This window comes from Adiantum capillus-veneris, chromosome 21, assembly GCF_014529385.1.
Source record: "Adiantum capillus-veneris isolate H3 chromosome 21, ASM1452938v2, whole genome shotgun sequence".
In the NCBI taxonomy this organism is placed as follows: domain Eukaryota; kingdom Viridiplantae; phylum Streptophyta; class Polypodiopsida; order Polypodiales; family Pteridaceae; genus Adiantum; species Adiantum capillus-veneris.
This window is the reverse complement of record NC_140951.1, coordinates 7,752,517-7,763,450: the sequence shown is the minus strand read 5'-3', so window position 1 is coordinate 7,763,450 and position 10,934 is coordinate 7,752,517.

The following is a 10,934-nucleotide window of genomic DNA, read 5'->3' as shown; positions in this document are numbered from 1 at the left end:
GAGATCAGTCTCCAAGTGGGAGATTGTTAAGTATGGAGCCTAATTTACCCTTGTAATTTTATGTGGTAAAAGCGCACATTTGTAAGGCCCCCATTATGAGGAGAAGCCATCGTGCGTGAAGGAAAATCACTCACCGAAAACCAAAATTTTCACGGACAAGAATCAGGGGCAACTTTAAAGGCCCGATACTTTTTTTTTCGCCGGAATATTATGGCCGGACGACGGCCGGAAAGTGGTCGGAAAACAACCGGTCGGTTGGCCGGTAGTCAATGGCCGATGGCCGGTGGCCGAATTCAAAAGCGGACTTGTCTTCTCAAGGGCGGCCACACATGGGCGGATTGGAGGGTCCGATTTGGACTTATTCGCACAAGGGCGGCTACACATGGCTGTCTCTCATAAGAGAGGGCAGCCCTTTTGGCCTATAAAAGGAGGCCATTTCTACACACATTTCATAGTGTGAAGTTGATGCAACAAGGTGAGTGTGAGGTGGTGAGAGTGAAGCAAGACGGGAGCTCCATTAAGGGTATAATCCCTTTGTAAACTACTTCTTGTTTTGAAGTACTAAAGCCATTGAGTGGCTGCTTTCCCGTGGACGTAGCCCACATTGGGTGAACCACGTATATCGTGTGTACTCTCTCTCTCTCTCTCTCTCTCTCTCTCTACTCTATAATCTCGTGTATATAAATCTGTCTCTCTCCATTAAGTAATCTACTCAATTATCTATTTAGCTACGTCTTATTTCCTAACAATTGCAAAGGATCATCTCTCTTCTATGCTTGGGGAAAAGTAAGGGAGCATGATGCCTTCATCTTGTCTGACCCTGGTTCTACTCACAACTTCATATCAATGGAGTTGGTCACCAAGTTGGGCATTCAAGCTTTTGATATGGGAAATGTTGTAACTGCCGATTCCGCTTTCAAGGGACAACAAGCCTCCGTTACTCCCTTGATTGGGAAGTTGAGGCTTCATGTCCAAAGCTATGTCGACAAGGAAGACTTCTTTATCTCTCCTCTCCAACATAAGAATGCTATCTTAAGGGTACCATGATTCAACCGCATGGCTGCCAACGTGAAGTTCGCTGAAGGAGAATCTACTTCACCTACAGGGGAAAGAACATGTATATAGATGCTAACGAGTCTGGTCATACTATACCACTTGTAAATCCTCTTGCTCTTTATAAATCAATGAAGAGCTCAGTTTCTGCGTACATGATTTTTGTCAAAGAGTCCCTAAAAGGAACTAATGTTTCATCAAAGGTGAATGGTAGGAATCAAGAAGAGTTAGACTTTTCTAACTTTATAAAAGGATTCCAGGATGTATTCATTGATGATATCCCTATGGACTTACCTTCAAAACGAGGGGATGATGACCATCGAATTGAGCTCCTATCAGGAAGCTCACCGCCTAATAAACCTCCTTATCGAGTTTCACAAGCTCAATAAGAGGAGATCATGAGGCAAGTACAAGAATTGGTAGACAAAGGAGTGGTGAGGCCTAGCTCCTCTCCCTTTTGTTCTCCAGTCCTTTTAGTGCAAAAGAAAGATGGTACATACTGCATGTGTGTGGACTATCGCACACTAAACCATATCATTATCAAAAATAGATTTCCCGTACCTCGGGTAGAAGATCTGTTTGATAAGCTACAAGGCTCTACCTATTTCAGTAGGATTGATCTTAAAAGTGGCTACCATCAAATAAGGATAGTGAATGAAGATATAAAAAGACCGCGTTTCGTACAACATTTGGCCTTTATGAATATCTAGTCATGCCTTTTAGCTTGACTAATGCACCAGCTACATTTAATCGATTAATGGAGAAAATTTTTAGACCCTACCGCAAATTCAGTGGAGTGTTCTTTGATGATATCATCATCTACTCCAATTCCTTGGAGGAACACAAGCAACATCTCCAAGTGATTTTTCAAGCATTAAGGGAGAATAAGCTTTTTCTCAATTTAAAAAAAAGCAAATTTTTCCTTCAAGAGATTCAATACTTAGGTCATATTATCTCTCGAGATGGTATTCGTATGGATCCATCAAAATTGGAGGTAATAAAAGCATGGCCTAATCCAAGGAATCTACATGAGCTAAGAAGCTTTATTGGTATGTGTGCATACTATAGACGCTTCATAGCTCAAATAGCAGGACCATTACATGACTTAATAAAGAAAAACCTTAAGAGTTCACGGACTGCTAAGGAGCAAAGTGCTTTTGACAAGCTCAAAGAGAAGCTTACCTCCCAAACAGTCCTTATGCTTTCGGATCTCTCAAAGCCATTTGAGGTCCAATGTGATGCTTGTGGTGATTGCCTTGGAGCAGTCTTGCTTCAAGAAGGGCATGCCATAGCATATGAGAGCTGAAGGCTCAACACGGATGAACGGTCTTTAGGCATTTATGAGAAAGAGTTGTTAGCTGTTCTACATGCCCTAGACACATGGAAGCACTATCTATTGGGGACTCCATTCATTTTACGAGCAGACCATCAAAGTCTCAAGTACTTCATGACGCAAACAAAGCTTTCCGACAAACAAATGAGGTGGGAAAATTTTCTTTCACAATTTAATTTCCACATTGCTCACATTGCTGGTAAGCACAATCAAGTGGCTGATGCACTTTCACGACGACCAAAAGTTAATGCTTTGTCAATAGCAACTCACAATGTTCTACCTTCTATGATAGATGAGTATGTTACTGACCCTGACTTTAAAGACATAATTGCAGCCCTTGCTTTGGGGAAGAAAGAGAAACCATTCACCTTACAGGATGGTTATCTTCTCCATGGAAATAGGCTACGTGTTACCCACTCCCTTCGTGAGAAAGTCATGTATGAGTTCCATGCTCCTCCCTATGCGTGGCATAGAGGCATTCAACCTACTCTTTGAGGAGTAGAGACGTACTTTTATTGGCCTGCCATGAAAGTGGACATACAAGAGTATGTTTCAAAATGTGTGGTATGCCAAAAGGCCGAGTATGATAGAGGGAAGCAACCTGGATTACTCTAGCCATTGCCAATTCCTAATTCACCATGGGAGAGTATATCCATGGATTTTATCTTTGGATTACCCAAGTGTAGCAGGGCTACAGTGTCACTTCACAGGACAAACAGTTGGACATTTGGTTACAGTTGGTCTGGTTCACACTGGACGGACCCTCTGGGTTGGGGAGCGACACGTGGCAGGGTACCGATGGTGGTCTAGTGGACATCGTGGCCAGGTCACCACCACCAATCAGTTTGGAGATAGACTTAGCTGACTGGACATTTATGAGTCGCTGGTGGCTCTTTATGATTGTACATATGAGTAGTAGTTTTGGGTCATTAGCATCATCATCTTCATATATGGTTGAACATAGTCGTTTAGAGTGAGTCTATCCACAGAGCACTTATTCACCATCCCTACACATCTGAGCCTCGACACCCCATTGTACCCGAGAGTCCTGGGCTGGAGCTGTGTGTGCTATCAGGCCAGAGTCTGTACCAGTTCTTTGAGATAGTCGAGTCATTTGTTGTGGTCTACCATTGCTGTTGTGTCTCTGTGCATTCAATTGTTGTCTATTGTTTCCTATTTTCAGTCAGTTTTGAGTGAGATTGTCACGCACATTGCACTAAGGAGCACCCACTATAGAGAGCACGACACACTATCTGCGCTACAGGTGCTCTCATTTTGGCGATCACGGTGGGCCTCAACTGAAATCTCACTCGGTGAGGTACAAATCTTGAAGCTAGTTGGGTCTATCTAGCTTCGCCTACCTTGCCTTGCACTATTCTCCTCTCGCTTGGTCCAACTGGTCTAGTCCTCCCTCGCCCTCGTCATCTCTCGCCCTAGTCCAACCAGTCCTCGTCCCTGGTCTAGTTCTCCTCGACCCTGGTCTAGTCCTCCTTGTCCCTCGTCCAGCCTAGTCTAGTAGAGTCTAGACCAGTCTTCAACCAGTTCAAGGTTTTCTTGCCCAAAGCTTGGTTGGATTGGTGGTCACTGCATGAAACATACAAGGCGGTCAGTTGAGTGTCAAAGCGCACTATTAAGCCCTCTGAAGTACTATAACAGAACACGACCTTCGGTACCTAGTAGAAGTCCATCAACCTCATCACCCATACCTCCACATACATCACCCATTCCTTCATCAAGTTCCACATCTTCCAGATCACCTTCTCCAGTAAAGCTCTCTCCTATTCTGCTACTGCAAGCTATTGAGCAACAGGCTCAGCAAGGGGCCATGGAGGCTTTGGCAAGTGTTTTGGCCAAGGTCAACATTGAGGCGGTCTGGGGCGGGCAACAAGAAGAGTGGCCTCCAAGCACTCTTCTAGGCTCCCATGCTGCTCAATTGGGTTGGGGTTGGAAAAAACAACAAACACACACACAAACCCGCAACCTAACCCTACACAAATTTGGGGCACCACCTAGTTTTGGATGCGAACTAGGACGCGTAGAGAGAGAGAGAGAGAGAGAGAGAGAGAGAGAGAGAGAGAGAGAGAGAGAGAGAGAGAGAGAGAGAGAGAGAGAGAGAGAGAGAGAGAGAGAGAGAGAGTGCTCGGGCTGCTTTGAAACGTATCGGCAATGATCAAGCAAACACAACTATATATTTAAGAAAGAGAGAGAAAGGGGGAGAGGGTGCTTGTTGCATTAATACCTTCTTACAAATCTGTCATGACAAATCAAAGTGAGATTAGTATTTGTTCAACATAGCTTGCGTAAATTTCACCACAACACATCACAAGAAAAGCCACCCCAATCACTGTCTTAAGGCCAGGGGAGTCCTCTCCACCCTGTCGCCCTCTTACAGTATGTGGGATTTATGGTGAGATTGATGACAACACCAGAGACAAGCTATCAAGAACTTAACAAAAAACACCAAGACACTTATGCATCATTGTTGTCCATTACTTCACGTTGGAAGGGAGACAAAGTATCCAAGCTTACTCCAAATCCACCCTCCTTGATTCAGCAAATGTTGGGCTTACACTAGTAGGAGAAATGATAGATTTCCTACTCTCAATTGAATGATCACTCTCTCTCTTACAATGGCATAGAGTTCCCTTGCTAATCCCCTATTACAACACATGCACATGCATAAGACAATGAGCTTCCACTCAAGAGCTCCTTCTAGAGAGGTTGAGCTTGGCTTCTCAAGCTATAGCATAGTGCTCTTGCTTATGGCTCCCCTTTTTTGTGCTAGCTACACCCTTCTTTTATAGCAATTTTGAAGGCTAGGGTTACTCCTCTAACCATGGTTGGGTTAGATTTTCAGCAATTTACCTAATTTCTTTTGCTTGGAATTATCAAGAAGTTGGTGGGGAAAGAGAGAGGAGAGAAATGGAGGTGATAGGACTTTTCATAGTGGGTTAGTGTTAGTAGAGTTAGTATTAATTTACAAATGGAATTGGATATTTACAATGGGAGTATCCATGTAGGATACAAATAAGGAAGAAAAACTCTTAAGAGGTAAGAAAAGGTGGATTTCTTACAAGGTTGATGCTCCAAGTGTCTTGAGTAGGGCCAATTTTGACGCTTGTTGACGGTCCACTAGCTTTGACGGTACATTTTTTCTCCACTCTTGACGTTCCTTGAGAGACAAGGTAATTGAAGCTGAGTAATCAACCACCATGATGCTGTCTTTTAAGAGAAGAGGCTGAATTTTGTGGTTTTTTGATAGATATGGGTAATTTGGAGGAGGAAAAATGAGACTAGGTGGTCAATTTTGGAATGGAATTGTGTGTGGGAGGTATGAGTTCACCATGGTTTCTCTTATTCTTCAAGGTTGAGGAGAAGGTGAGTAGGGTGCAGAGAGGAGTGGTGAGAGAGGTGGGGATGATGAGTGGAGAAGTGTGTGTGAAAGAGGAAAATGATAAAGTGGAAGAGAGAGTGTGACTGCATAGCATGGGAAAACTGGGGTCCACTAATAAAATCATAGCTCACAGCTCGTAGCTCAAAAAAATATGAAAACATTTGAGGCAAAAGTTCAGCCCACGAGCTATAACTTTTGTTTGTATCACCTTTTCAAATTCGGAGAGCAAGTGAACTTTAAAAATTCAACAAAAGCGACTGTTTTTTTCCAGTGCACAAAGTCCTTGTGGGGTCCTTCTTTGGATGATTCTTTTGAATACCTCCAAGAGTGAGCCCTCCATAGTGCATGTATGCATGCCACCTACCCTTGACCTTATTTGGTAGGTCTATAATTGAAGATATTGTTGAGATCATGATATAAGTGAATAGTACAACTAAGAAAATCAAATATTGAGGGGTCTAAAAAATATGTACATGTCAAATATAAATAATATAAGTGGAAAAATATAATATTTAAATAAATACCAAAATAATTATGAAAAAATCTTTTATTTAGGCCCTATATACAAAGAAATATTTACATACGCATGGGCCATAATATACTTATATTTTTTATTTTTTTATTTTTTTGGCTCAACTAGCCCAATGACTAGCTAATTGAGGGTTTTTTATTTCAGTAAGGAGATATGGGAAAAGTCCCCTAACTCACACGCACCTATATACAGTGAAAGGGTGAGGGTAACCACAGTGTTTGATAGGGTGAGATAACTCACTATGGCAATTACAGAGAGCCGAAAAACGGCTATCAACATCAAGTTCCCCACCTTCAAAGGACTCTCTTCAGAAGATGCTGACGACCATGCAAGGAGGTTTGTATCTCTTTGTAGGGGTCGTGGTATTAATAGAGAGGATGCTTATTTGGTACTCTTTCCATCTACCTTGGATGGCTTAGCAGACAAATGGTATAGCCAGTCTGCAAAAAACCATTTTGCAACTTGGGCAGCGTTAAGACAACAGTTCTGTGTAGCATTCAGGCCAGGTGGCTATCAGGAGAAGGTTTTGGATGAGTTGGCCAACATGGTGCTCCAGCCAGAGGAGACGTTTGCAGAAATTATGATGAAAACCAAGTCTCTGGTTGCCAAGCTTCCCCAGCAACCCGGTGAATTTATGGTTAAGAAGTGGGTAGAGAAGACGCTTCCCAAAACTTCTCAGTAAAAACTCCGAGAGAGTCTCCAACCCGACGCCACTCTGGAGGAATTCATCGCAGCTGCTACTTGGATAGAGGGGGCTAGGAAGCTGTTCACCAACCCCCCTCACATAGAGACTCTCTCTGTGTTTTCAGAAAGTCTTGCTGATCCATTGACTTCTTTGCACAGAGAACTTGAAGCCCTAAAACTACAACGCGCTCTCCAAGAAGAGAAAGCAATCTCTCTTAGACAAGAGAAACCACCACATCTTGAGGTTTTGGATCAAATCAAGAGAGAGCTAGAAGAGCTTCGGTCTCAGCAGGAGACTAAAGCTATGGTATGGTGTAGCTCTTGTCGCTCTCCAGGGCATCCTCCATAGGACTGTCCCCTTCGGGCTTATTGCCACTTATGCAAAAAATCTGGGCATGAGACAAGGATTGCTACTATATCAAGGGATTGCGGCAAATTCAACAAAGTCTAGGTCCTTCTCTCCAACAAGGGCTAGCACTTGCATCCAACATGGTCTCACCCTATGGCCATCAAAACCCGTTGCCGCCTCTGCTGACAACACCTCCTATGTAGCAAGGTATGCACAACAACTTTGCATCTCCCAGCTTTTATCATGCTAGTACTCCTTCAGTTCCCCAAAGCTTCTACACGTTAGCATCCGGTCCTATGCAGCAAGGGCAGAGACCACCTTGCCCCTCCAATAGGCCAATTTTGTGATACAGGTGTGGAGAGTATGGACATTATCAGAGCAAATGTCCATTGCCAGAAGGGTCCCCTCCTTGCCGACATTTTCCTAAAGCTAAGGATCACTATAGTAAGGACTACCCAAAACAACGAGCATCCACATCTGCAAGCACAAACCAGAACCAGCAGGAGTTTACATTCCCAAAGCTTAACCTCATCACAGTCAACACCATTCCACATGCCCCGCTTTCCACTCTTGTAGTTGCCTCTCGAGATGGGTTGAAGCAAGTGGAAGAGCCGGCTGGTGTGCTCACACGGGCACAGAGAGCTGCCCTTGGGCTCAGCCTCCCTGGTTCGATTTTTACATCTCCTATCACACAAATGAGTCAAACTCCCTTAGTAGCTGACAAACCAGTAGGTAGTGTCAAGAGCCAACCTACCTCGCTTCTATCAGATATTGATGGTGCTTTCGTGGAAGCAGTAGAGGACTTGTAGAAGCTTAAGATACCAGAGCAAGATCTAATCAAAGGAAACAAGCCCACATCAGAGTCTATCTTGTAAAACACTTTTCAGCAAGTGTCACTGTACAACATGCTTCGACTTGATGAGTTTGTATGCTTACCAGATGAACACATGAATGAGATGACGATTCTTGGAATTCCCTGGATGCGAACATACAAAGCAGTACCAGATTGGGATACAAATCAGCTAAAGCTATCACCTAAAGGAGGGCAACTCATTGTTTCAATTACACCAAGCAAGGAGGAATGGAAAAGAAGCAATCAACAGACCAAACCACGAAGTAGTCAATCTTCTCCATCCCCTCGACAATCAAATGCTACAAGTAGCATGCAAGGACTCAGGCAAATTTTGGTACCAAATGCACAGCTTAAGGATAAACCGATTCAAATCTGGGCGCCTAAGACTTCACCAACAAAACAAAAGAAGGTTCCAAGGGTTAAAACACAGAAACCAGCATCTCCGAGCAAGGAACGTAACATGGAAATGGTTTGGAAGAAAAAGGAGCACTTATCTTCTCCACAAATCGTAGCACCAATCAAGCAATGGCGAGTTAAGTCTCAAAAGACTCCACCAAACCATACAACACCACGTAGACCAAGCTACCAATGGCGAGAAAAAGCTCAACAACAAACAAAGGTGCTATCAACAGCTCAAGCAATCAGTGTGCTGAATCATCCTGATGGTACAATCAAACATAGAGCACACAAGCTACAAGATTTGCTCTTTGGAAGACATCAGCAGCAAAACTTCGACATTGGAAATCCTTGAGTTAATTACTCAAGACCCAGCTCTTGCACATCATATTGGTTTGTATTGCATTGATCTTCATAGCATGGTAGAGCCAACCACGGCTACACATGGAAACAATTGTTCAACCCATGCACACAGTCGTCCCGGAGCACGCCATCTAGGAGGGGTGGAAGGGCACTAAGTACTAAGTAATTAAGGGCAATGTTTAAAGAGGGAGGAAAAAGTTTGATGTTAATGTGTGATTTTTTGCAAAATTACCTAATAATACCCTTATATTCATCATCAAGGGAAAATTTACTGATAATATGTTCCCGATGAGTGTAAATAGTGTATACACTATCAGAAAATCATAAAAAATAGTCCTTTTTGGGTATTTTTCATCATTTTTACTGATACGGAGGCTTAAAAATAGAAAAATCCAACAAAAAACAATAAAGTTGTGTTTGTAAATGGATTTTCTTAATTATTGGATTTTTACTTTACTTTTTAAGAGCATTTTGCTATTTTCTTTGATTTTTTAAATAAACAGGTCAAAAATTAATAATAAATAGCAGGAAAGCTCAGATGGAAAAACGAAAGACACGATGGTGATCGGAAAGACAAGGCAAACAAGCACAAAAATTTTCAATGAAATTAGAAGATGGAAGCGGGAAGCCTAAATCAGGCAACCAGGCCTACTTTTGCAAAATTCTTGCAGAATGAGCTACATGAATCCCATCAGGAAAATTTTTGAGTCTAATATAGATTTCACAGCCTAGTAGGACTAACGAGGGAATCTGGAGAAAATTGGTTCGGGAAGCCCGGGTATAGATATCCAAGGTAGGCTAAAACCACCTCATTCTCACTTGCAACCTTTGCAGAGAGAGATTTCGGCATCTTTCGCGCAACTTTTCTGGAGCACACAGTTGACCATTTTCAGCGCCGTCTCAAGCGAGACATGAGGGGTACGTTCTTTACTCGTCAATGATCCATTTAGTACGGCCGGTAGCTAGTCTAAAGCCCTAGAAAAAACCCTAGAAACCGAGCAGTGCACGAAGACCTACGACCAAAAACTGACCATAGCAGCCTGCCAGCTCTACCAAATTAGGTGGGATTTGAACCATAGCATGCCCTAACATAATAGAACCTTTCTATATCATCAGTTGACCATTCGACAGGGGTCGAGGGGTCCCCAGTAGAAAAGCTAGGTTTTTTGACAAAAGCCAGAATTCCGATCTGACTCCACAGATGGCTTGCTTTTGAGGTCCATCTGACTCCACAGATGACTTGCTTATGAGGTCCATATACAATGTATATGATTGGTTTGGTGAAATCCATCAAGCAAAGCCCTCGAAAAGCAGAAAATGGCTCAAAGGTTACAAAGCGTCAAATTCGACATATGGGGTCAATCTGACTCCAAATGAGCCAAAATTGAACAGGTTGCTTCATGACTATGTTGCGGATAAGTCCAAAGCCTCAAAGTTGACCGACCAACCCAACAGGCAGTGTAGCCACAAAAAATGGTGATTTCAGAGTCGAAAAAGCACAAAGTGATCCGACATGACCAAACTTGACCAAATTCAATTTAGGACTTGTATTAGGTGTATGGAATGTGTCTAGGTCAAAATTTGTGAGTTTTGCAAAGAATTTTGTCACTGTTGTAAATAATCATGATTATTTACTTTGCATCATTTTTGCTTGGAAATTGTCACCTCACCTCACCTATCATGTGTACACACCTATTACATGCCAAAAATCAATTATGAGCCAAAATGACCACCCATTACTTGGAAAATTGTCAAAAAACGCAAAGAAGCCTTTGCAAGCCAATTTCTTGGTTATGGACAACATTTCTTGATCCAAATCACCTTATATCTAATATACAGGGTCTATACAATGCCTAGAACTAGTTTGTACCAAAAAATGTTAATTTTGGAAGAAAAGTAAATAATCGCGATTATTTATTTTCTGGTCAAAATTGGGGAGTTTTGATATTTTGCCATCATACATCCAAAGTACATGAT